General features: G+C 53.0%; 1 protein-coding gene across 1 annotated transcript in view; it reads right to left on the reverse strand.

Moving 5' to 3' along the window:
* The window catches only part of Spsb1 (splA/ryanodine receptor domain and SOCS box containing 1), a 63,176-nt gene extending 40,306 nt beyond the window's left edge, over window positions 1–22,870 (reverse strand). The window contains 1 exon segment of the mRNA XM_037203194.1: window positions 22,666–22,870. The gene's annotated coding sequence lies outside the window, so the exon portion shown is untranslated.
* Between the last annotated feature and the right edge of the window lie 2,422 nt (window positions 22,871–25,292).

Below are 25,292 nucleotides of genomic sequence, written 5' to 3' on the forward strand. Positions count from 1 at the left end.
AGACACCAGTTAGAGACCTGTCTTCAGAAGAGGCACTCCATGAGGGCAGGAAGTCCATCCTGCCCACCACATCTCAGGATCTGGAACAGTGCCTGGCATGGTAATAAATAAATGCTTGTGGACTGAGTGAGAGGCTCTTGTCTTCTACCACTGTCTCCCCAGAAATACTGCACACTACTCCCGGAGAAGCAGGGCCTTGCACCTCCCCCAGATATACCACCACCCTGAAGGGGTGCCTAGGCACCCCTCTATCTGTCCCAGTTGACTGGTTATAAACCCCGCTCCATCCCCCAGCTTGTCTCCGGGCCCCTCATTTCTAGAGACTCGGACTCAACACTCTGCAGCCCAAACTGTCTCCAGTGGGTAGGGCTGGCTGCGCCCAGGAAGCAGGCAGCAGCTCCGGTCCCTCCCTCCTTCCTCCCTGGCCCAGAGCCAAGAGAATCAGCTCGGGGCTGGACAACAGAGCATTGGTCCTTCTGGGCACCCAGCCCCAGCTTGGGGAATCACATCTACACTGAGCACAGAAGAGGCTCAATAATTCCGTCCATCCACACACACCTTCAGGAGCAACAGCCAGTGAGCACTGTCCTTCCAGACAGGATAAGCAGCTGGTACACCCTGCATCTGACCACCCTCCATCCAGCAGCCTGAGAGGACAGTGTCCCTGCTTTCTACGAAAGCACAGTCTTCTAATAAAGCATGCATCTGCAGTGGGTCCCGGCCCCACAGCCCCCTACCCCCACCCGGCCGGCACAGGAAACAAACTTCTTGTCTTGAACATGACTACCTATCCTGGCGTCATAGAGTTATTCCCATGTGCCATGGCTTCAAGGCTGTCACACCCATTCCAGAGTCTCTGGGCACTAAGAGACACTGACAAGCAGCTGCCTCCCACCAGGAGCCACATACAAAGTTCTCTTTATGGGAAGACAGGCTGGCTACTGGTAGCCCCAGCATCGGGGAAAGCCAGGTTTAGATTTTCTCTAAGGACACAATAGGTTTTTGTCTTGACTCCTGCCCTATGCCCACCCATCCAGCCTCCTCAGGAGGTACAGTCCGGGACCCCCAGGCTGCCACACCAAACTCTCTGAACCTGACCATAAAGACACTGGGGACAGAAAGGCGCACGCAGCCAGCAGTGGACATCTCCACACTCCCTATGAGAAGCTTATTGAGGACCTACTATGTGCTGGCCGTGGAACTGCAGCAGAGGCTGCACACAGCAGAGGCTGCACGCAGCAGAGGCTGCACACAGCAGAGGCTGCACGCAGCAGAGTCCAGCTGGAACCACAGTCTCTGTTGCCATGATGGCTGTGTAGTCTCCTGTGTGTTGGCCTGCCTCACAGTAGGTCCACACAGTGATGGGGACAGACCTGCCTCACTTGGGGTCTGATCCAGCTGCATCACAGGTGCTGGACTTGCTAAATGAGAAAAACACAGGCATGAGATTATCAGAAATTAGTGTCCCTTGGGCTGGGGATGGAACTGGGCTGGTAGAGGGCTTAACCAGCATGAATGACGCCCTGGGATTCACGCCATAAAAGGTGAGAACCAGCTTCCACAAGCTGTCCTCTTACCTCCACATTCAAGCTAACGCACACATGCACGCACGCACGCACGCACGCACGCACACACGCACGCACACACAGCACCACACTCCACAAGTTGAAACTGTCTGGGGAGGGATAATAAAGGTTCTAATATAGCTACACAAAAAAAGGTAGGAACTAGGAGAAGGGAAAAGAAGTAGCCTAGAAAACCCAGGAATTGTGACCAAGATGGAGCCACCAGATACCCTGGGGAGGAATTCCGTGGCTCAGATAAAGTTAATTCCCTCCTTGGGATTCATATCTCAGCTTTTCTCACTAGAAGAATGCCCCCTGGAATTTCTCTCTGGCCCTCAGGAATCAGGACCTGAGAGGGAGGAGAGGAAGGTCTGTGGTTCCAAGAATGGCGTCTGCCATCCATGGACAGTTCTCCTAAAGTCCCAGCCAAAAGGCCTGGGGGCAGGAGGACTGAGAAAGCAAGCCAGGAAGAAATGGAAAACCCCAGGGTTCTCTGGGAGGCAAAGGGGTAGGGGGCCAGAGAGGGGCGTATCAAGCCCTAGCAGCCCTTGGCTTCAGTTCAGCAGGAACTTGCCTGTTCCATCCAGAGGCTGGGAGCCGCCAGCCCAGCCAGGGCGCTCATGAGAGCGGAAGAGGTCAAGGCTGGATTTCCCCTTTCCAATATGGCGGAGGGGAGGAGGGGCTGACTGCAGCGGCCTGCAGAGCACTGTGGCTGACAAAGTCTTCAAAGGCCAAAGCTGGGAAGAGATGGCCACCTGGCCCCTCCACTGCCAGCATCAAAGAGTGACACTCAGACAGACACTGTCACATGGGGCAGGTCACATCTGGGTCAGTGCGGGCTACAGGGGAAGGGAGTGACCTATTTCTAAGGTCCGCCATCAGGAACCTCCCTGGGAGCCCAGGCGTCTGTCATAGCCAGACAACAAAAGGTGTCTGGGAAGAGCCTTAGGAAGGGCGTGGTGAGGGTGAGAGGCTGATGTGTCTGGTGACTTAACCCCGAGCTCCCCTCCAGGCCAAGGGCCCTGCTTCCTGCAGGCCATCCGAGTAGCCAAGGTCAGGCCCGGCGTTTGAACCACCGTTCCTCTCTGACAGCTGCACCTGGATGTGGCTCCTCTTGGCCCTCCAAACAGTTCACTAATTTCCACCACAGTGGAACCAGCAGATGGCCTTTTGCCTCAGAGCCCCTAGCACAGTGCTCCCCGGTTCCCCGTACACTCTGTCCAGAGATGAAGCTTTTTCTCATCCAACAGAAAACACTGGCTGAGGCTCTCGGGTCCTGTTCATAGATGTCTCCTCTTGGTCACTTAGCAGTGGGGGTTTCTGATCACACTTGTTCATAGCTGATGGACATACCACACAGACAGGGGCAAGCTAATGGATAGTTCTCCAAACAGGAACAGATAAGAGTCTGTGGAAAATGTGCCCAAATCAGAAAGTCATGAGCTCTGAAATTTTCAGTGTGCCCCGTGACCCTGACTCCGTTATGACCTGTGAAATTGTGGGCCTCAGTTTCCCCTTTCTGCAAACTGGAGAGCAGCCCTGTCTTATAGGAATAACTTGAATATTTGATGAGACGATGCGGCACCCACTGAGTCCTAAGCCAGCACAGGGACAGGACCGAGGTAGGACTCCATTCCCGGGGCTAAATCCAGCGGCTCAGGGGGTTAGTGATATGGCCCTTGAGGCTCTTACAGGATGGGAGTTCAGAAGGGGCAGGCACTTCAACTGCCTGTCCAGCATGACCCAGCTGCGTGTTTCCTGAGGACGGACGGACGGACAGACAGCTTTGCCATGTATAAAACAGATACCAGAGCTGCTCCTTCATAGGATAAGAGGCCAGGGGGGCGGGGGATCACTTACTGGATTGTTTCTGTGGCTGTCATCCTCCCCAGCCCTGCTGTGCCTCTGAACTGCCACTGGAGACACCCAGCTCTGCAGCCCCATGCCTAGGGCAGTTTCTTGCCTCCAGAGTAGAGATGGGTGATAGTCTTCCAGCCCTGTGTCCTTCCTGCCTGAAGGATTGGGTCTGTGCCCTCCAGTTTGCCCGTCCATAAAAATCTTTTCCCATGACCTTGGCTCGCCCATCACAGACCTGTCTAATGTACTCATTTTCTCCCCCAACACTCACTCAGTTGTGGGACTTGCATCTTACTATCTCTGCCATCAGACTGGTCCTGAAGACAGTGAGTGGTGACAATCAGTGGAGACAGTGACAATCAGATGACTTCAACTCTAATGGTCTTTGATGTGATAAAAGGAACAACCCTATGTCCGTCTCCGGCTGCTCGTCACTGTTCCGGAGCTCCTCAGGCGATCTCGGCTGTGTCCCCAACACACGGTGAACATGCTATAAAGTCTGAAGACCCAGCTAGGGGACATGTCTCTCCCTGAGACAAGAGCCCTTCCCCTGCTCCTGGTGCTCACAGAGGCCACCCATGCTTTGCAGGATATTTGAAATTCCAGCGCACACACATGCTTTCTCTGTAAGGAGCTCTGACTCCATCTTGGTGGACCACTAACCCAGAAACTCCACATCCGAAGAGCCAGCTAAGCCCCAGGAAATGCAGATGTCTAAGCCGCCCCCCACTTCCACCCCCTCCCGACCAACCACGCAGACTAAACTAGGAAGGTTCAAGAATTTTTTTTTTTCGGCCTGGTGTTTTGGGGAAGTTTTTGTTTTGTTTTGATTTCTGTCTTTATTTTTTAAATGTTCTTCTAGTGGGATGGAGAGGGCTGAAAGGAAATACGATTACTTCCAGTAACTAACTACTCTGCTGCCTCCTTCTCTAGAATCATGGCCAAAGTCACTCCCCTGCCGTAGAGTGGGAGAGGGGATCTCAGGAATTCAGACATTTGAACAGTTCATAGGAATGGGGGGGGGGGTAGAGGAGAGGGGGTCCTTCCCCGGAGCCTGGTAAAGCTTGGTCCCTCCCACCGCCACACTGAACCTACTGTGAGACTCCACTGTGACTCCATTCCAGTCACTTCACCTCAGGATGTGTGGTCTCAAAACCAGCCGTGACATAAACAAAAAGCCCGGCATGAAGAAGTAAGAAATACAGAGCTCGCCTTCAGCCATCTGTAGGAGGAAGACGGTCAGCCTGTGTGGGGAGAGCCAAGCAGGGATCCGCCCTCAGTCCACCTTTAGAAGGAAGGTGGGGGTCTGTGGGGAGAGGCCAGCTTTGGGGAGGAAGGACACAGACCCGGTCCTTCAGGAGCACACACAGGCTGGAGAGCCAAAGCATCTGTGTCCATCTTACTAGGCTGAGGGACTCAATCCCATTGTAAGCCAGGCACTGTTCTGGACACAGCAGCTTTAGAGCTAGATGGATGGAGCCCCTAAGAATCAGTCTATGGACATCCATAAAGCATGACCTGGCTAGATCAAACATGCTAGCTCCTCCATCATCAGTGAAGGGACGGACAAGTCATTCATTATCATCCGTTCATGTCAGTTTCTACCACACACCTACCATGTGCAGCCACCATGTCCCAGCTACTGCGTAAACGGGCACCTGCAACCCTGACAGTGTCCAAGCCACATCGGCGCCTGGAGTGTACTCCAGCACCTCGGGCCAGATGCTGAGGGAAGGGACCAGTCCAAGCCGGGTCTCGACAGCTCCCCAGGGTTCTACTGTGCCACTACCTAAAACACTCCCAAGATGGAAGGAGGACTAAACGAGGTAGGCCCGACAAACTGATCGTGCCTGAGGACAAAGGGGCTCTTGTGGCCACTCCACATCTGTACACACCTGGGGCGAGGCAGGGGTGAAAGGTAACTGAGAGGAGGCAAAGTCTTCTGCAGGATTAAGCCTCTGGCTTGGCCAGCCGAACCAGCTGATGTGTCTACCGTACAGGGGGGCAGTCCTGCCCCAAGAGACGATGATAAATTACGGTCCTCGAGCCTTCTCCCACTAAGCACCCCCAAGGGCTGCCAAGAACACCACACAGCACTGGTGCATCTCCTACTTGTAGGAGGAAGTTCTTGCCATGAAAAGTCAGGAAGGAGGCAAAGAAACTGGACATCTCGTCTCTATGCCTTGTTCCAGGAAAGCCAGAGCTACAAGATGCAGCAGGCTCGAAAGCAGAGCTCCCTGCCAGCTTTTTATGCTTTGGACACTAGGTCTTGCTATGTAGCCTAGGCTGGCCACAAATATGCAGCAATCCTCTTGCCTTGGCCTCCCCAGTGTTTAGTACAGACAGGTATGTAGCTAAGAGGGACCCTACCTCCTCATACCAACTCAACTTCAGAAGGTAACAGAGGCCTACACTTCAGGATCCCAGAATGGAGGGGCCAGCTTGAAGGGAGCTGGGTGCTGCAGGACTCTGAAGTCTGGCGAACAGTGGCCTGGGAGACTTACACAGGCCCCCACACTGCTGCCCTTCAGACTTCCGCCTCGGCAACTCCTGACCCCTCATTAGGACCCGTTCTAGGGCACAATCACAGGCTGGCTCCAGCCAGGGTGGCTTCTGCACAGCTACACTGTGTCCTAATCACCAGCTCAGATGACTGTGCCCACCAAGGAAGGCCAGTCCTTAGGGCCAAGAACCCTGCCTTGTCCAGCTCTGCATCCAGAGTCTGCCAGAGAGCTGCTGCGCTCACAAAGGTACAATTGTCTAAATGATGGCACCAGTGGCCGACAGGCGCCAGCCACACATCTGTCGGTGTCTGTGCTCAGTCCAGCTGTGGTTCTGCACAAGGACCTCACACCCCTATCTACAGCTGTGGAAGCCAAGGCTCTGAGAAGCACAGGAACTTGTCCAGGATCCAGGTGGGAAGCCAGAACCAAAGCTCGTGGTGTTCTCGGGACACAGGAAGGCTGGGGATGGGGATGGCCCTGGAGCAAAGAAGAGTATGGCAGAGAAGCGCCCTGCAGGGGCCCTTCTCATCCTCACCTGCCTGCTACCTAGAGAGACTGCAAAAGCTGCCTCTCGGGCAGCACTCCCGCTGCCAAGGGAGAAAGCAAAGAGGTCATAGCCAGAGTGAGCGTGGGTAACAGGCATGGGTGTGCCTGCTATGAGTCCATCACTGCCAGCCACCTCCTTAGCTGAGGATCTGCCATGGCACTGTCCGCCTCTGGTGCCCACGCCCACCTCCAGCCCTTGCCTCAGCCCAGACCCTAAGGCTCCACCCTCACTGGCCACCGGAAACACAGGCGCTGTCCAAGCTGAGCTTCCCAGAACAATCGCCATGCTTCCCCAACCTGCCCGGAAAGGGGGAAAGAGCACAGCTGCTTCCCGTCTCCAGCTGGCTTGCCACAGCCCACAACTGTCCACTCTGCTTCCTATGGCTGGGGAGGGACTGGAACATGGCCAAGCCTGGCACACAGACATCCTTAATATGCATGTGTGGGACATGGAAGGTCGGAGAGGAATAAAAAGCCCAGACCTGAGAAACCAACTGACCTGTAGGGGGAAGGGAAAGATATAGACAGATCGACAGACAAGACACACACAGACACATAGACCTCTCCCAAATATCGAAACTGAAAATCCAGGCATCATATTGCCTTTGCGGATGACATTTCTCAGGCACCTATTATGACTCCAAGCCCCAGGTACGTTCCTGAAGACTTTGTACACACACTGCCCTCACCCAGTGAAAGCATCTCGTCTTCCTTTCCTCTCTCAGCCCTCACAGCCCGAAGACCTAGTGTCAGAAACACCACCCCCAACATAGCTTTCCCTTATTTCCCCTGATTAAATCCTGACTGCCATTAAAATTCAATCCGATCCCTGCTGATCCTTTGCCGTTACCACCTCCGCTGGTATTATATTTGGGGAGAGTTATCTGGTTACCTGCTCTCTTTATGATAAAATGCCTCATTTCCAATAGGCAGGGTACCCTGGCTATTGGAAGGGCACCCCCAGGCAACTCACCTGCATGCATCATCCCATTTGTGGGGCATTCTGACATTCCCACTTTGCAGAGGGAAACTGGAGCTCAGAGAAGTGACCAGCACACTCAGGTCACAGAAGCAGAAAGTACCAACGCTAGACTGCAGTCATCTCCCTGACTCCCGGCCAAGCTCAAAACAGCATCAACCTCCTCCACACGCAGACTAAACCCGGCTTCCCCTGCGGCCTCATCCAGACAGGAGGTGCCACCCTGAAGAAGAGTCTAACTGCCCACTGCACTCAGCAGTCACCGCACAGCCTGCTTATGTCCATGTTCTAAGGCAGGGGACACACGGGCTGCAGGGTACCAAAACTTCCATGCTTGCTGCCCAAGCAATCAGTCTCTGCCATGATCTGTGTTCCCTTACCATAGAGGGACTAAAAGGGCTCTGCCTTTAGCTTAGACATAGCAGAGCCTCCTGGGGTCCTGCCTCTACCAGCACCAAAGTAGACTCTGTTTTGATAGTGCCTGGACCCAACCAGGTGTAGTGATGCCCTGGATGGATGAGGCTATGTGGAATATCCAGGTGGACACACACACACACACACACACACACACACACACACACACACACACACACACCCTGGTCTCCTGGAACTGCTTTGTCCATTCTCCAGGAGCGTCTAAGCAGGCTGGGCACTCCCCCGTCTCCAACCCAACAGCAGTGGGCAGCCAGCCTGCACCAGCTGCGAGCATCTTCTTGCCAGGCCACGTCCCTTGGGAGTGCCATGAGCCCCAAGGGTTTGGTCCGCTGTCTCACCTGCCACCTTCCTCTTCACCCAGCTCTCCTCCTGTAGTCTGGGGCAGGGCTGAGCTGGAGGGAGCACCCAGCTGTTCCCTGAGCAGGGCAGGGCCTCTTGTGCCCCGGCTGCCCCTCCACCTCCCTGACCTCCCGCACCTGGATCCGCTTGTAAATGACTAAGCGATTTCTCCCCAAGCCGGCTGCCAAGAGGCCCTGCTGGCTGCAGAAATGCACCAGGATGCCCTGAGCCACGCACGCTGAACCCTTAATTAGCGAGTCCTCTTCTTGGGAAAGAAAACCCCTCCATGTTTTGTTTTGTTTCATTTTCCCCTTTAGTGAAACAAATCCACCCACGTGGTTACTGGAAGCTCAAGCATGTGAAACAGCCCTTTGCAAAGAGAATTAGTCAGCAGCCTTGTGAGAGGTACGGGCCCTCAGAGGTGGGACAGCCTGTGTAGCCCAGGTTCCCAACAGGAGAGGAGTTAGGGGGGCGCCTTGACCTCCACACCCAGTGTTCTTCAAATGGTAAGTGATAATGGCCTGGCAGTGGATATAATTAGAATGCAGCCATGCCCCCAGGGCAAGGTCATTGGCACCAGACAGAGTACAGTGTACTTATTTAACAGGAATAAGTACAGGAATCAGGCTTGTTTTCAAATCCCACCCATCAAAGTAGGTGGGGCCTCGGCAGGTCACAGTTTGCTTATCTGCAACGTAAGGACAGAGGATATTTACCAGGGGTAGGTATTAGATCTCCAAAACTGAGAAATGAAAACCTAGCTGAGATGCTCTGTGCAGGGTACCAAAAGAAAATCCTACAAACGCTGCCGTCTCTGGACGCGGCTGTCCCCTTCTCCCGCAGGGGCAGCATGTGTCTCCTGTTGCAGAAGAATCTGCTGAGTCAGTTCTCGGTGTCACCCACAATGCAACCTGGCCAAGAGGGCGGGGGCTGGACCAGGTGCAGAAGCAGTTCCCATCCCGCTGCCCTGGGCCCTCGCTGGGTGACCCTGACGGTTCCCCGGCCTTGTCCCCTCCTCTTTGGGGACTTCTCAAACAAAGCTCTCTGAATTACCTAGACTCTTGGCAACGCTGCCACACCACTGGGCTCCACGTCCCGGGAGCCACCCCTTAGCCAGGACATGGACTTCTTTGCCACAGTCTTCCCGATGCCCTACTGCCTCCCTTCCCCGCCTCTGGGAGCATGGGAGCTTATGACCCAGTTAAAACCCTAATTTTATTTAGGAGCTCAGCCTCAGCCACTCGTCACTAGAAATATCCACAGGAAGTGCCCCTCGGGAAGGTAATTAAAGCACGACGCCCAAGGCTGGCTTTTCTCAGAGAAAAACATGGCACTACAAGGGTAGCCCAGCAGCGAGGCCTCCATTTTCGCAGTTTTGTTTCAGTGTGAGTTCTTAGACACAGAGCAGAGGAAGTGTGAGAGTCCCGTTCCCTCCCCCCACCTCCCTCACCTCCTGGCACGAACCCAAGCGTGCATCACCTCTGGCTGATGTCCTTCTAGACATGTAGAAGACAGCCAGCAGAGTCAGAACACTGGTGTCAGCTCCCAGCTCCAGGCTCATCTTCCCACCAGGAAAGAAAGACCTGGGGTAGCTGTGGGAAGGCCTCCAGCTTTCCCAGCCGGCAGCTGTTCTAGGTATTTGTGAGAACGTGGAAGATTCGCTGGACGTGGCTGGATCTGCTGACAGCCCGGCAGAACCACTAAACATGTCTAGGATTGTCTGGGGAAAGTGCAAGACTTGGGATCTTTTTCTTACCTCTCTGAAGATGCTGGTGCTGGTCATATGGTCGTCACCAACATCTGCTGAGGGCCAGACACTGGGGACTGGAGTGGGTGAGCTGGACACGCTGCTACTCACTCTCCTATCTCCTCCTCCTGGCCCAGCCATATGCCATTCCTTTGCCTCTCTCCACCAGAAACACTCCCTACACAGCCCAGCCCAGCCCAGCCCAGGGCTCACACTGTGGTTCTGTAGTGACTGCTTCACACCACCCTGTCCTGGCTGGCTTCCAGCTCAGTGGTAGGCAGACGGTCAGGACACACTGGGGGGCTGGGGAAGATGGCTTGGCGGTGAAAGCCTGAGGACCAGAGCCTGGGTCCTCAGAAACCACATACATGCCAGATAGGTACGGTGCCACCCTGTAATGGTGGCCTCAGAAGGGGATGCCAGGGGATCCCTGGAACAAACTGGCTAACAAGTCTAACCAGACTGGTGCAGTCTGGGCTTTACCAGGAAACTGACTTAGGAATAATGTGAAAGAGTAAGGAAGGGTGGCTCCCAACATCAGCGTCAGGCCTCTACATGTATGTATACATGCTTGTGAGTGCACACAGGCACACACACACACACACACACACACACACACACACACACACACTACATACACACCACATACACAAGAAAAATGGAAAAAACAAAACAAAACACAGCTTGCTTGCATCTACATCACTATCAGCATGAATTCTTACTTGACGCCATTAAGCTTTCTGTTTGATTTATTTTTTTTTCTTTTATTTTTGCAACAGAGTCACTATGTAGTCCAGGCTGGCCTGGAACTTACAATTCTCCTGCCTCAAATTCTCAAGAACTGGGATTATAGGCATGCAGTGCACCTCTGTGTGCAGCATTTGGCTTGGTTTCAGCTATCTGTGAATAGGCTTAAGAGTCTGCATCTCGTGTTTATTAGAAAGCATTCAGAGGAAACCTGATACAGGTACTTGATCTACACTGAAGAACTGGAAATAAGTGGTTCACATGCAGGACCACCCCGAACACACAGTGGGCCTAGCTTTGGACAATCTTCTTATGCCACCCTTGGTCACATCCTGGGAACAGCTTTCCCTGGGTGCTTTCCAAAGCTGCGCCACTTTTACAGAATGAGTCAAAGTGAAATTGTTCAAGTGACGTGAAATTTAGTCCAAGAAATCATGATGGTACCCACCTGGATTGTAACCAGGAACCAAGGAACCTAACCGAACTGTCTCCCTCCCAACTCTGCTCACTTGCAAGGATTCTGCCGTTGTAAGGGGAAATTTAATTCATGAACAACAAGGAAGCCAGGTGTGGTGGCGCATGCCTTTAATCCCAGCACTGGGAGGCAGAGGCAGGTGGATCTCTGTGAGTTCAAGGTCAGCCTGGTCTACAGAGCGAGATCCAGGACAGTCATGGCCACATAGAGACCCTGTCTCACACACATGCACACAGACAGACACACACACACAGAGCATCAAAAGGGCTGTCCATCTGTGTACTGTGCCTTAAAAATCAACGTGGACACTTACAGCAGGCAAACAGCGTGCCATGTAAATTATACCACAGTTAATTATACCAAGAAAATCAAGCCTTGCACTCGTTCCTACTGTACATAATTTGGGCCCTAAGAGATAGTGGCACATGCTGACAATATGTGCGTACGCCAGGGATACCCTGCCTTGCCTTATAAAATAGTCAGAGAGAGAGAAGCAGGGAGCCAGCTACACCAACAGGAAGCCTGGTCCTCCTGAAGGGTCGTGAGTGCCGGGCTTAGGAAAGAGGGAAGTCCGGGCCTGGTGTCTACCAGCTCTAGGCACAGCTGCTTCACCTGCCTGGAGTGGAAGGACAGACAGCTCAGAGGAAGTTCACTTCCCTCGGGTTGCTCTAAACCCACCTTCTCAGGAAGAAACAGGCATATCACCCCACACCCCCTCACACATGCCGGGTGAGGCCATATGTCACACCTGACACCAGCAACTTGCAGAAACAGCTGGGCACTGCCTGCCTGGCTCTGGTATCGTGTGCTTCTATTGATTCCCGTCAGGTTCCTGGAAGCATTTTAGACAGAGACAGATAAGGGAGGGAGAAGGCTTCTCAGCCTCAGCTTCCAGGGGAATGGTCTCCAAATCTATGCTGAGCAGTGCAAACTACCACTCAAAAAAAAAAAAAAAAAAAAAAAAAAAAAAAAAGGGAACAGGTTGTAGAGAACCCTAACCTGCTCCTTCCCTAAACCCAAATGTAAACATACCCCCTTCAGTTCAGATGGCCCTGAGACTGCAGAAATTGAGGAAAGTGTCCAGAGCCCAGGTTCAGGGGACACTCAGTGTAAATCTCCAGGCACAAGAGCCCTTCTGGTCTTTCCTGGAACACGGATGCTATTCTTGAGCCTGATGGGCTTCCTAGGGAGGAGGGCCAGTGACGTGGGCTGGGGGGTGGGGACGCGTCCATGGGTGGAGGTTGTAGTGGTGGGGAGGCACTGCTTAGTTAATCCTGTTTTTTTTTTTTTTTTTTTTTTTTTTTTTTTTTTTTTTTTTTTTTTTTTTTTTCTGTGGAAGATCTATCTGGTGGATTTTGAGCTTTTTAGTCGGTAGAGTATCAATCTATTTGTATCAGTGGGAATCCTTGAACAGAGTGGGGTTCATCAGGGGCAGGGGATGTCTGGAGGTATCTGCATCTGCAAGTCTCCACAGTGAACAGCTACAGCAGAATGCAGAACCGTCCGCCTGCTGGCCAAAAGACCCCATCCACAGGGAAGACAAGAAAGAGACCTAGTCATGGAGTCCAGCTCAGACGCGACCTCCGGGTTAGCCCTGTCTGGGCATCTCCCTCAGTGTGCAGGTCGCACCAGGAATGGCACTAGACAGAGCAGCAAGGCATTCAGTGCGAAGGGAGACAGCGCGCAGCAGAATGATGGAGGGATTGTTAAAAGGAAGGGGGCCGAAAGCCTTTCATCTTGAGCTTTCCAGACAGGGCAAAGGGGTGGGGTGGGGTGGGGGTGGGGCAATCATAGATGTCAACTCAGAATCAACCTGACAGTACACATAGGACATGTCTTTAGGAAGCCCCCCACCCCCACTTCCATGCCTTCTCATGAGCCCTAAAATCACCAAACTGAGAAGAGCTTGAGATCCGGAAAGCATGCAAAGGTCTCCCTCATCTCTCATTTTCAGAGGAATCAAGCTCCATTTCTGTGGGCTTCCTGCCTGTCTGCAGGTCTCATTCAGGAACCCCTGAAGGGTTTCACCGAACAAACGACAGGTCTGCCTCATTCCTCACCAAGTCTGCTACCCTCTGGCTCCTGCTGACAGCTGGCTTCCTCTGTGGCCTCCCACAGCAGGTGCAGGAGTGTCCTGTCATCACAGACCCCACAAGAGGGAAGACATGGGACAAGAGAGCACCAGCCCCCAGCCAGACACCATGCCTTGGTCGGTGGACAGCCGCGTTGCCAAGGGGCATCAGCGACCTGACTCGGGGACACAGCTAGGCGGAGGTGCCAAGGACTTGAATTTGGCCCTTCCGAGAGTCACTACCCAGGAGCCCCAGTTACTATGTTTCATATGCAAGGTAATGCAGGCAAGTTGAGAAAAGAAGTCCATCGATCAACACATCTCAGAAACGACTCTGGGGGTGAGGTGATGGAAGAGGGGTACAAGGACACACTGAACCCACAACAACCCCTAAACCTGACAGGAGGCCACCCCTGCTATACGGTAATGCAGCCACCTCTCAGGCTTCCCCATGAGGGCCAGTTTCCCAGCACCGACCAAGAAAACGCCCCAACCTTGCAGGAACCCTCCCCGTGGGTACGTATGTCTGGGATCCACATGTTCCTGGGGTCCACCAGGCACCTGGAAGCTGTCTACAGCTCAGGAAACATCTCTGCAGTTCATTCTTCTCGCCCATAAACAGGGCAGCAGCATCCACCTCCCAGGGCCATTTGAGGGTGGCAAGCACAGAGCCCGGCGGGCAAAGGCAGTGACCAGGATTCCGACAGCCGGCAGAGCCATCCTTAGAGGAGATGGGGTCCGAGACACCCAACACCAAATGCCGGACTAAGTGTGGACAGAGCGGGAGAAGCTGCCAGGAGGAAACGGAGGGAGAGGGTCGTTCTAGCTATCCACACCCCAGCCTCCATGCCTCCCAACTGCGGCAGGGTGTGCTGTTTTGCTCCATCACATTCCCCATCTGCACGGCCTCACACGGGCCCAGAGGCAGCAGAGCTGAGTGGCCATGGACCACGAAACCTGAACCCTCCAGCCAAGAATCCATCTGTCCTCTGCTGGGCTGTTTCTCTCACAAATTTGTTGCAGCGACGAAAAGCCAGTTAATGAGCAGGAAGGTCTCAGAGTCAGGGGAGAGGTGGCAGGCAGCAAGGATGCTAACAGGGTCTGGTAGCAGCAGGAGAGACCCAAGGAGGGACCAGGAGCTCCTAAGCAGGGGGAAGGGCAAGGACACCCCTAAGTGTGTGGGTAATAGAGACAGGTCATTGGTGACCTCTGCTGAGCAGTTCTAGTAACAAGGGTGCTGGATCAGGCTTAGGGGGGTTGGGAGGGGAAAGGAAATGAGAAGGCAGAGGCCAAAGTGTTGACCACAGTCCAGAGACCAGGAATAGAGGCACGTACTGGCCAAGAAGTCAGAGCCATACTCCATGGCTCCCAGACATTTACCCCTCCAGCTACACAAGCAACCTCACTCCACCTGCCGTCCAGCTGAGGTGGGCATCAGTGGAAACCTGTGTCTACCCACAGAGCTCATGTCTCCACAATTACCTTGACAGCACACCATGAAACCACCCTCCCTGGGTGCCTGGAGATGCAGCCCTGCTGGTAGAGTATGGGTCCAGCATGCACTACGACCTGGGTTCTATTTCCATTATCACACAAACTGAGCATGGCGGTGCATACCCGTCCGTAATTCCAGCACCCAGGAAGCTGAGGCTGGAGGATCACGAGTTCAAAGTCAATCTAAACTAAAACAACAAGACTCTGTCTCAAAGATCCAGGGGGCTGAAAGTGTGGCTCAGTGGTAGAGCATTTCTCCAGCATACACAAGGCTTTAGGTTCAATTCCCAGCACTGAAGAAAAGAAATGTTAAGATGGTAGACTTAATATTTTTCTCTTGAAATTTTAAAAAGGGAAGCAGAAGCCTAAAACCACAAAAGGCTTTCTCGATGGTTCTCAGACACTCTGCTACTCACCTCCTTTAACATTCCATGTCCAGTGAGCTCCCAAAGCCTGTCCACTGTACCCCAAGAGTGCTGCCAGTTCACCGCCCAACTGCAGGTCAGGGGTAGCTAGCTTCTCTGACCTTCCAGCTCCAGCCTCCTCACCAGACTCTCTTTCTGTTGTGTGTGTGTGTGTGTGTGTGTGTGTGTGTGTGTGTGTGTGTACACGTTCATGTACGTGTGCATGCATGCATGTCTCTGCATACAGAGCTAGAGGTCAACCTCACACGTCATTCCTCAGGAGCTGTCAGCCCCTTTCGCCAGGTTCTTAAGCCAGTGTGACTATTTTCCATATAGACAGAAACAAACCATGCATGCATGTTACATCCATAATTTCCAAGCATCAGTCTCTCTGCTTCTCACACACAGTGTCCTTCTCTGGTACCATGGCTACTTTAGGACATCATTGGGCAATAGGAAGGATGGCTGAGGAAAGAAGCTGGCCAGTTATCTTCAAAACAAGTCATCCCTATCCACTTGACTACTAACATCCTCTTTTCTGAGGTCATCTTTATGGGACACACATATCTAGCTACATGTCCTCTGTCTACTCAGACACATACTTGAGCCTTCAGGCACTGCTCAGGTTCATATAAATATCTTTTGTTGGATCATGGATTGCTCCTATGTACATATCCATCTTTATGGCTTAGGGCGGTCCAATAACACCAGTTCATAGGGGTGGCTCAGATCAAATGATAAAGTGTCGGCCTATGGTCAAAGGTTCGCTTTCCAGTAAGGCCCAGCAGCATGCCAAAGGCTGTCTCTCAAAAGGAGAGTAGTTATTTGGGGAGAGCAGCTGGGCCATGCTCCAAAATCCCAAACACTTGTGCTGTGATTCACTTACGGAGCTGCCAAGGGCTCCAAACAGCATCCTTATCTACCACAACACCTCAAGGATCACTGGAGCTTCTGGATCATGCAGCCCAAACACAAAAGCAGTCTGACTGTTAGCCTGGTTCTGTTGCAGAGCCTTCTCCTGGTCCAGTTCCCACTCAAAACCAGCAACATTGAAAGTCCCTCAATAAATGGGGCGGAGTAACACACCCAGCTGAGGAATGTACTATCTTCAAAGTCCAAATAGGTCTGCTAGCATTATGCTTTTTTTCTTGGCTGTAGGCAAGGCCAGGCACAACAACTTATCCTTTGCCTGAGAAGGGGTGTTCCAGCATGCCTCACACCATGGATTCATACAAACTTCATTGATGCAAAGGGTCCCTAAATTTCAGTAGGTCTTATTTCCAACTTCTGTCATGAAGATGTCTTACCAGTAATCCAGAGTGGTTTTTGCCTCTGGCTCATTCAATCCAATCAGCATAATACTGTCAACATCATTGCCCTGTGGGACATATTGAAGAAGGGAACGATAATCAAGATGCCCCCCTGGGAATGAAACTGTGCCATAGCACAGGAGAGTTGACTACCCTGAAGGTAGGACCACGCATGTGTATTACTGCCCTTGCCAGGTGAAAGTGAACTACTTCTGGAAGGGCTTGTGGACAAGTCTGAAGAAAAAGGCATTTGCCAGGTAGATAGCTATATACCACGTACCAGGTGTGTGCATTTCCTTAAACAAGAAAAGCCACATCTGGGACGGCAGCTACAGCTGGAGTCACCACTTGGTCCAGCTAATGATGGGCACTATTATTCTCTAAGACCCATCTGTGTTTTTGCAAAGGCTACGTGTTCTTTGTTGGGTTGAATGGGGATCTGGGTGGGGAGACCATCACCCTTGGCACCTCTCACACCCTTGACAGGGGTGCTCATCTGGGAAATCCCCCTAAGGGATATGGCATTGCTTCCGATTTATGATCGCCCTGGGTGGACACATTTCTAACAGATTCCGTTTGACTTGGGTCACCATAGCAGGCCTTGCTCCACAGGTTAGAGAACCAATGTGATGATTATGCCAGCTGCCATACTTTCTGTTCCAGTTACATTCTGGGGTTGGAAAAAAATCACTACAGGATATGTTCAGGGATCCACTGCACCCTCTTGAGTTGGATCTAAACTGAAAAGCCACGGATCACATGACCTCCATCAGTCCCTGTGGGAAGGGAGGACCACAATGGCAATGCCAGTCTCCTGGACTCAAGTCAGCTCAGAGGCAACATCCACTAGTCCCGGGGTACTCAGACTAGCTCCTGTTCCCCAGGCCACAGTCATCCTGGCCAGAGACCGCAAGGCCCTTCGGGGAGGCCTGGCTGAAAGATTAACAATATAAATTTTCGTAAGTGATACCAGGCGTACTCAGGTAGGCCTGGCCTCCCTGTCATTGCGTTCTGGGCCTGCAAACTGGCTCAGGTTGGGAACTGGTCGGGGAGCCACACTTCTGTTTTTATGATCTGAGTGGACTTCAGCTCACTCATCCTGGAGGCTTTCGGCTTGTATGGTCAAGAAGGCAGCAGCTTCCCATCTATTTCACTTCTAGGAACATGGTGATTAACTCCCAGCCCCATAGGTCTGCACGAGCCAGACAGCTGTGATTGCTACTATGCGCTGCCTCCCATCACCGTAATTACTAATTACACCCACCTTGCCTTTGGAGGTTGAGAGCCACCACTCAGCCTCCTTCCCCCCATCCAATTACTCCCACTGATCTCAGAGTTCTCAGGGCTCCATGGAAGGTCGGAAAAGAGCATTCAGCACTTTGGGAGTGGTGGATCTCGTATCCCGAACCTATTTCCCAGAGAACTGGTGGGAAGTTCATCTTTTGGACAGTAGGGTGGTGAGGTTTTAAATGGGAGGTCTGTCCCTCTGGAATTCCAATCTTTCCAGCTGCCAACTCTTTCCTCCATTAAACCCAGGGAGATTTGGCATCTCCTGTTCCAACACAGTGTGGCAGCTTTTCAGGTTTCAGCCAGCCAATCAACCTGTTAGCATCCTTCATAACTCTTGGAATTGCAATAGTAAATGAAGAACCTCAACCTCAATAAATTCAGCAGACCCAACTTTGCGTCCCCTTGCCACTATGACCCCATACCCACAAGTCCACCCCCACAGGCTTGAGGGTTCTTCCTCGTGAGTTAGGAGGCATGTAAGTTGTTTTGGGGGGCAGCTCACTTTGCTCTTACCCAAAGGGCAAGAGCCTATGCTCCTTTGGGATGGGGTGACAAGTAGGAGGCACAGATGCTCACAATACAGGGGTGCTATGATATTTAATTTTCCTGGTGAACTTGATAGGATTTAGACTCACCTAGAAGACACTCCTCTGGATATGTCTGTGAGGGTGTTTCAAGAGAAGCGTAGCTGGAGGAGGGGGGAGGCCCGACCCACCTTGAATGTGGGTGGCAAGGTCCAGGATGGTCCTGGGCTGAATAAATAAGATAAAGCAAGCTGAGTCCTCACACTCATCTCTCCCTGTTTTCTGACAGTGGGCACCATATGACCAGACACCTCAGGCTTCTGAGCCACGCCTTCCCCAAGATGATGAAATAACCCGTTCTTTAAGTTGTTTTGGTCAGGTATGTTGTCATAGCAACAAGAAAAGTAGTTTTTAAAGTTACAATCAAGGTGGCCCCAAAACATAGCAGCTACAGGTAGCCCCACATAGCTAACCTGGTAAGCAGGGTTCACCATGAGGGGCAGAGTGGAGACCTTGTCACCGGCAGGGCCTTCCAGCCCTGAGTCACTGAAGTCCCACTCAGCGGGCCTTTTGTATGGGTCTTTTGTATGAGGTCACATTCCAATCCCCTCCACACTCAGCCTCGGTCACCCAGAGCCCCCCTTCTTTCCCCAGGTGTTCCCCAGGGAAGCAGAGGCTCCCAGAGCCCGTCCATCCGCGCCAGCACTGCGTGCAGAAGGGCGAAGCCTAGGTTAAGGTCTAGTCCAGCATTTGTTGACAAATCATTCTCTTGTTTCCTGACGCCCAGGCCAGCCATGACCCCAGGCACCAGCATGGCGCAAGGCCTGGGCCTCCGCAGCAGGCAGAGCGGGGCTGTGCCCTGGCGGCTTCTCTTGCCCAACTCTTCAGGGAGACCGGGAGAGCATAAGCCAATGTGGTTTGCCTCATGATCCTCAGACTCATTCTTTTTAATATTAGGCAATGAACAGAACTTTTACAAGGCTAAATAAGAAGACGCTGCCCAGGGGCTCTGCAGAGTGGCACCAAGCTGGAGGCCCTGACTGCTGCGCAATCCTCTTCCGCCAGAATACAGCGTCAACCTCACCTTCAAAGTGCAAACAGCACACTGACCCAAACCTTACCCTCATAAGGAGTCACAGCGTCTCTTCTGAATCCGATTCTCCCCTTAAGTACGTACCCTTAAAAGGTAACTACGGGTAAACTGACAACATATTTCTGCTTTAGAATATTCCAACATGTACATATGCATTCATGTATGTGCATGTGTTGATCCTTGAAACTGCTGAAGGAATGTGGGGACTTATTCATTATATTCTCCTTTCAACTGATATATGGTTGGATTTTTTGTTTGCAACAACAAAAAATTCATTTAAAAAATTAACAGGAGCCGTCAAGATGTGCCAGCAAACAATGCTAGCTACACAAGCTTGCCAGCCTGAATTTGACCCCCAGTACCTACTTAATGGAGAGAGAATGGATTCCACAGAGTTGTCCCCTGACCCCCCCACACACACACACTATGGCCCTTATGCACCCCTCCACACATACACACATACACATGCAATAATAAACATTTTCAAAGTTAACACAAACTTGTTGAAGGGCCCTGAAAGGCAGCAGAGTGAGACACTGAGGGTGACCGAAGTCTGGACTGGAGTTTCGACTTCACCGTTCAATGGCAAATAGACCTCGACTATGTAACCTGCCAGCTGGGGCAAAGAGGGATGGAAGGAGGGAGAACCCACAGTCCAGGGCTGCTGGGAAGTGCAGACAAGTTAATGTGTCAAAGGCTTGGAGCAGATCCCTGGCACATTCCTCAAGCCATTGCCCACCAGGAGTGGGAGGAGGGCTCCGATCTGAGCCCTTGCAGCAGGGCATCACTTGGCTCTTCTGTGGAGAGGATGCCATTGGGGGAAGGTGGGCAGAGCACGGACCGCCTCAGATGACAGACAGCCTTTCGCTCTGCTCTCACTGACCTGGATCGCAGTGAATGCAGGGCCTGTGTGCTTACGCCTAGACAGCCTGAGGCATACCTGCCTCGAGCTGTGCACCCCAAACAAGAAGATGAATCAATTCACACATACCAGCCACACCCTCTGTCTGAAAGGGGCTGGTGTGAAATTCCTGGACGAAACTCGGAACATGGTGAGAAGCAAAGACTTTGCTAAAGTGAAGACCCATCTGCCTGGAAGCTTCATCCACCCAGAAGACGGCAGGTTCGAGAAGGGAGCACCAACTTCCCCATGAGCAGAGCAGCGCCCCCCGGGAGCAGGGAGAATTCAACATCTATGCTGATTCCGAGGGGCCCGTCTGAGGCAGCAGTCTTGAGGAACCCACTGAAGGGTGTGTCCACCCTTGCTACCACCACTCACACTCAGGCAGCCTTATTTACCCCCTAAGTGACCTCACCCGGGCCCCAGGCAAGACCACTCCTTCCTAAGACTCTGACAGCTGTGGCTTCTCCCCAGGGTTTGATCTGGCTAATTTGAGTGGGATCTAGACTAAGTAAGAAAGACTTGTAACGTTTTTGGATTCAGCAGCTCCACACCTCCCATCCAGATAACTCCATCTACTAGAACAAAAGTGGATGCAGAAAGAGGAGGAGGAGAAATGTTTCAAATGATCTAATCCGGTTCATCACTTTGCAGCTGCCTGGCCTATGACCTCAGTGCCGGGGACACTAACCAACAACAGCCAGGACAGGACTTGGAACTTGGTCCATAGCACTTTGGGTAAGTCACTCAACCTCTCTGGGCTTCCACTGGGAAAGGGCTGGTCTAGCTAGATATTCTCTAAGTGATGTAGTGCTTTCCTGACTTCATGATTCCTTTTGTCTGTACCACTAATGTTAGTCTAGTGATTTCTACCTCCCAGAGATGGAAGTAAGGAAGGCAGTCTTACTCTCCTCATATCTAACAATCAGGAAGAAAGCCAACTCCCTCCAGGTCATCCTACCTCAGCGTACACAACCACACACACACACACACACACACACACACACACACACACTTCTTCAAGGACACCAAGCCTTCGTCATGGGGGATAGTGCTGTTACCATAAACACCTGTTAAAACTCAGCTCATGAGCAGTTTCTGATGCCACTAACTGGAGTATTTAATTAAATATTACTCACTCAGGAAGCAGCCTCTGCCAGCTCACCACCACACTGTACAGTTTGCTTTCAGAGAAAAAGAGAGAAGAAGAGAGAGGAGCCTGAGCTCTGCCCAGCTGGCACTCGCAGGGGCTTCCCTGGAAGGGTGCCAGCTAACGCTCCAGCAGTACCCCGCTTACCAGAACCAAACAAGCAAGGGGAGTCACACTCCACAGCCTTCCAGAGCCAATGGCCAGCCCCACTTGTTACCCCAGATGGCGCGCATAAACACACACACACACACACACACACACACACACACACACACACACACACGCAGATGTATAGACACATGCTCATGCCACAGAAATATGTTCACAGACACGCAAGAGTACTTGGAAAACACATTCACAGGGATAAACGGACACAAACACATGAGGACACACGCCCATACTCAAAAGGACACACAACTTCCTGGCCGGCCAGCATCTTTACAGGCACCATTTGGCGAATATTCAGAGCCTTTGCTCTCGGTAAACTTGGAAATGAACGTGTCTTTACACACTCGGCAGGCGCGGGGCCATCCATCCCGCTGCTCCACCAGCCCACTCAGGCTGCTCTTGTTTCTCTGGTTTCCATCGATTTCCTGACATAACCTCGGTTGCCGGGAGAAGCATCGGCGGCGGCTCCGGGGTGGCTGGCGCCGCGCGCAGTGTCGCTAGGCGGTCTCCCATTGAGAGGCGCTACGGGGCCGGAACCGGAGGGGGACGGGATCGGGAGGGGGACCGAGACAGTAGTGACCGCTACAAATAAAAGCCCGGACTGGCGCGAAAAGCGAAACTAACTTAACTCAGCAGGGTCGTGATGCTCGGTGCAGAAGGGGTCCACTCTACTTTGGCGACCGGAGTCAGCTTCGAGAACAGAACCCTAGGGCGCCCCGAGACTACCGCGCGCCCCAGGCTTCTTTCCGTTCTGCAGCCGCCGAGGCTCATCCCATGGCGCGACAGTCCCCGCTCCACTGAGGCCCCCGCCCAGTGCCACCCCCGCAGGTGGGACCCTAGAGCCTCCAGGAGCCGCCCTCCGCAGCACAGGCGGCAGCGCGCTGGGCGGCGCCCGGCCCCTCTCCAGGGACCCACAGCGAGCGGGGCTCCTGGGCCAGCGCTTCACGCCGGGTGCCCACCCTATGCCCACGCTCTGCCCCGCGCCCACCCTCCCAGTTCCCACAGCGCGACGGTCCCCACGTCGCCCCCTCCCCGGGTCCCAGAGGCCGACCGCGCGCCCACCCACCGGGTGGGTCTTCGGTGTCCCGCGCCGCCTACGGTGCAGAGAGGCCGCAGCCCCTGGAGCTCTGGAGGCTCGCGGTGCCCCGGGCCGCGCCCGCTGCAGACAGCGAAGTCGCTTCCTTCCCGCGGCCCCGGCGCCAGCGCCTGGAGCTGGTTCCTGCAGCAAGCGCGCGGGCCGCTCGAGCGCGACTCGTGCGCTGAGAAGAAAAACCAACCGACCGCTCTAAAGTGGGGGGGTGGAGGAAAAGGGGGACGCGCCGTGGGCGGGGCTTGCACGCCCCACCCCGCCTTCATCGGCCCTGCCACGCCCCATGCCGAGTTCCTTACACCACGCCCTGCCTCGGGTCACGCCCTTTATCCCCGCCCTCCCTTCTGCCAGCCCCTCCCAAGCCCCTCCCCTCCCCACTTTTCCACCGCGCCCCGCCCTGTGCCCCGCCCCTTTCCCCGCCACGCCCCTCTACTCTCCGGGCCAAGTCTTGAGTGTGCCAGCGCTGAGCGCTACGGGGCGCCCGAGAGCGTAGAGCGCACAGGGTGCAGAGGTGGGGCGGGATCGCCGGCGTGCGAGCTCTGCAGCCCCCGCCACCGCCCTCTTGCGGAGGCTCCCTGGGGGCAGCGGAGGCTGCAGCCAGGCCTCTCTGCTCTGGCGTCTGCAGCAACTGCTTCAGTCCCTCTGGAGGAGTTTTTGGGAAAGGCTGGGCCTGAAGCCGGGATTGTAATAACAGAAAGCCTGCGGAGAGCTGCAGTGGTGCCAGGCCCTGCGTTGGGGAGTTGAGGTTCATTCATGCGGGGGGGCGGGGGGCGTTTGGCAGGGTGAGGTTATAGCAATAATCACAGGAGCAAAACCTTGCTTAACTCATTTGAAACTCCGCATTTTAAGGTTCTATAATGCCTACGTGCAAAGGAGTAGTATATGAGTCCATTTGTAATCCGACTGGACTATACTCACTGTTTCTGCGCCCATGGGGCCAAGCAGGCATCTCAGGGCTTCGAGACCCCCGAGGGACTGGTTACATAGGCATCCACAGTATCTAGACAGCCCACATTTAAGGACCTCACATAAAAAGTGCTCTGTTAGAAGCTCTAGTCTGGAAGGAATTTTCCTTTCCCTTCACTGTGCACAAGAGAGTAGTCACAGGTGACTGGGGGGGATTTCACATTCCTTTCTTAATGAAATCCCCCTAAGATTTCCCCACTCTTTACCATGGGTGGGGAGGGAATGCTAGAGAAGCTGCTATAAATACTGTGGCCACTGTCATTTAATCACTCACTGTAAAGACGCAACCTGAAGGGCCAGAGGTGCTGTGAAGATTCCAACAACATCACTGTGTTGCAGATAAGTTTAGTTTTGTTTGAAAACACAGATGCCTCCACCTGCTATGAACAAGGTGGGCCTGAGTGAGAAATGTGGCCTCTCTGGGGCCCTATGGTTCAAGTGAACAGCTATCCAGACAGGCAGCCTTGTCGGTGACTCGAGTGCCTCCTACTTGGTGGACCATCATGGCTCCCTCTTGTGGGTTCACTGCCTCTGCAGTTGGAAAACTTGTAGCATTCTGGAGTGATCACAGCAGCCACGGACTGACTCCACCTTGGGAGGACAGCCATGCTGGTGTGCAGTGCAGAAGGTGTGTGTCCCTTATCAGGTGTGGTTCTCTCACGGGGCTGGTACACCATACACCAGGGGCTTTGTCTTTTGCCTGGGGGACAGCTTCCAGGACAGACTGGGGCACATTTCAAATGATTAGAATGGCAGCTGTTCCTTTGGGGTCCTCAGCTGTGGTGACTCCCAAGAAAGGCAGTTCTCAAAAGCCGTGAACTTCCATTCGCCAGCACTTATCTCATACTCTTGAGTTCTGATCCTGTTGGGTAACTAGATACTGACATTCTTCCCCACCCCTGGGATACTGGGAAGGTAGGCTAGATGTCAGATGGTTAGTCATATAGCAGTGACCTCTGTGATTCAGATCAAGCACTACTAAAGAATCCTCAAGGCCAGATTGTGAGTGAAAGGGGCGTAATAATATTGTTTGCTGAAAAGTCATAGTCTTGCAATAGTGTAACACAAGCTGATAAACACCATTGGAAGGTCAGCTGATAAATGCTTGAAGCCTGAGTCAGGCCTATGATCCACAGGGGAGAGGTGGCTCCAGACTCCCAGCTCTGCCCAAGCCCTCCATGCCCCCTCCCACATCTTCTGTATCACGTATGCTGTTGATACGGTTTGCTCACTTCTCTAATCTTGAGGAAATGATAAGAATGGGTCACTAGGGAAAGCCCGTGTGGTGATATTGTGTTCCCCAATATATTGTGCACCCTAATAAACTTTTCTGAGGATCAAAGAACAGAACAGCCACTAGATTAGATATAGAGGCCAGACAGTGGTGGTACACACCACTAATCCTAGCATTTCAGAGGCAGAGATCTCTGTGAGTTCAAGGCCACGCTGGAAACAGAGCCAGGCAGTGGTGGCACATGCCTTTAATACCAGGACTTGAGATATCATGTCTTTGTTTGGGAAAGATGCATGTCTTTAATACCAGGACTTGAGATATCATGTCTTTGTTTGGGAAAGATGCATGTCTTTAATCCAGGAAGTGATGGCAGGACACAGAAAGGTATATAAGATGTGAGGAA

Source organism: Peromyscus leucopus, chromosome 2 (assembly GCF_004664715.2).
Source record: "Peromyscus leucopus breed LL Stock chromosome 2, UCI_PerLeu_2.1, whole genome shotgun sequence".
In the NCBI taxonomy this organism is placed as follows: domain Eukaryota; kingdom Metazoa; phylum Chordata; class Mammalia; order Rodentia; family Cricetidae; genus Peromyscus; species Peromyscus leucopus.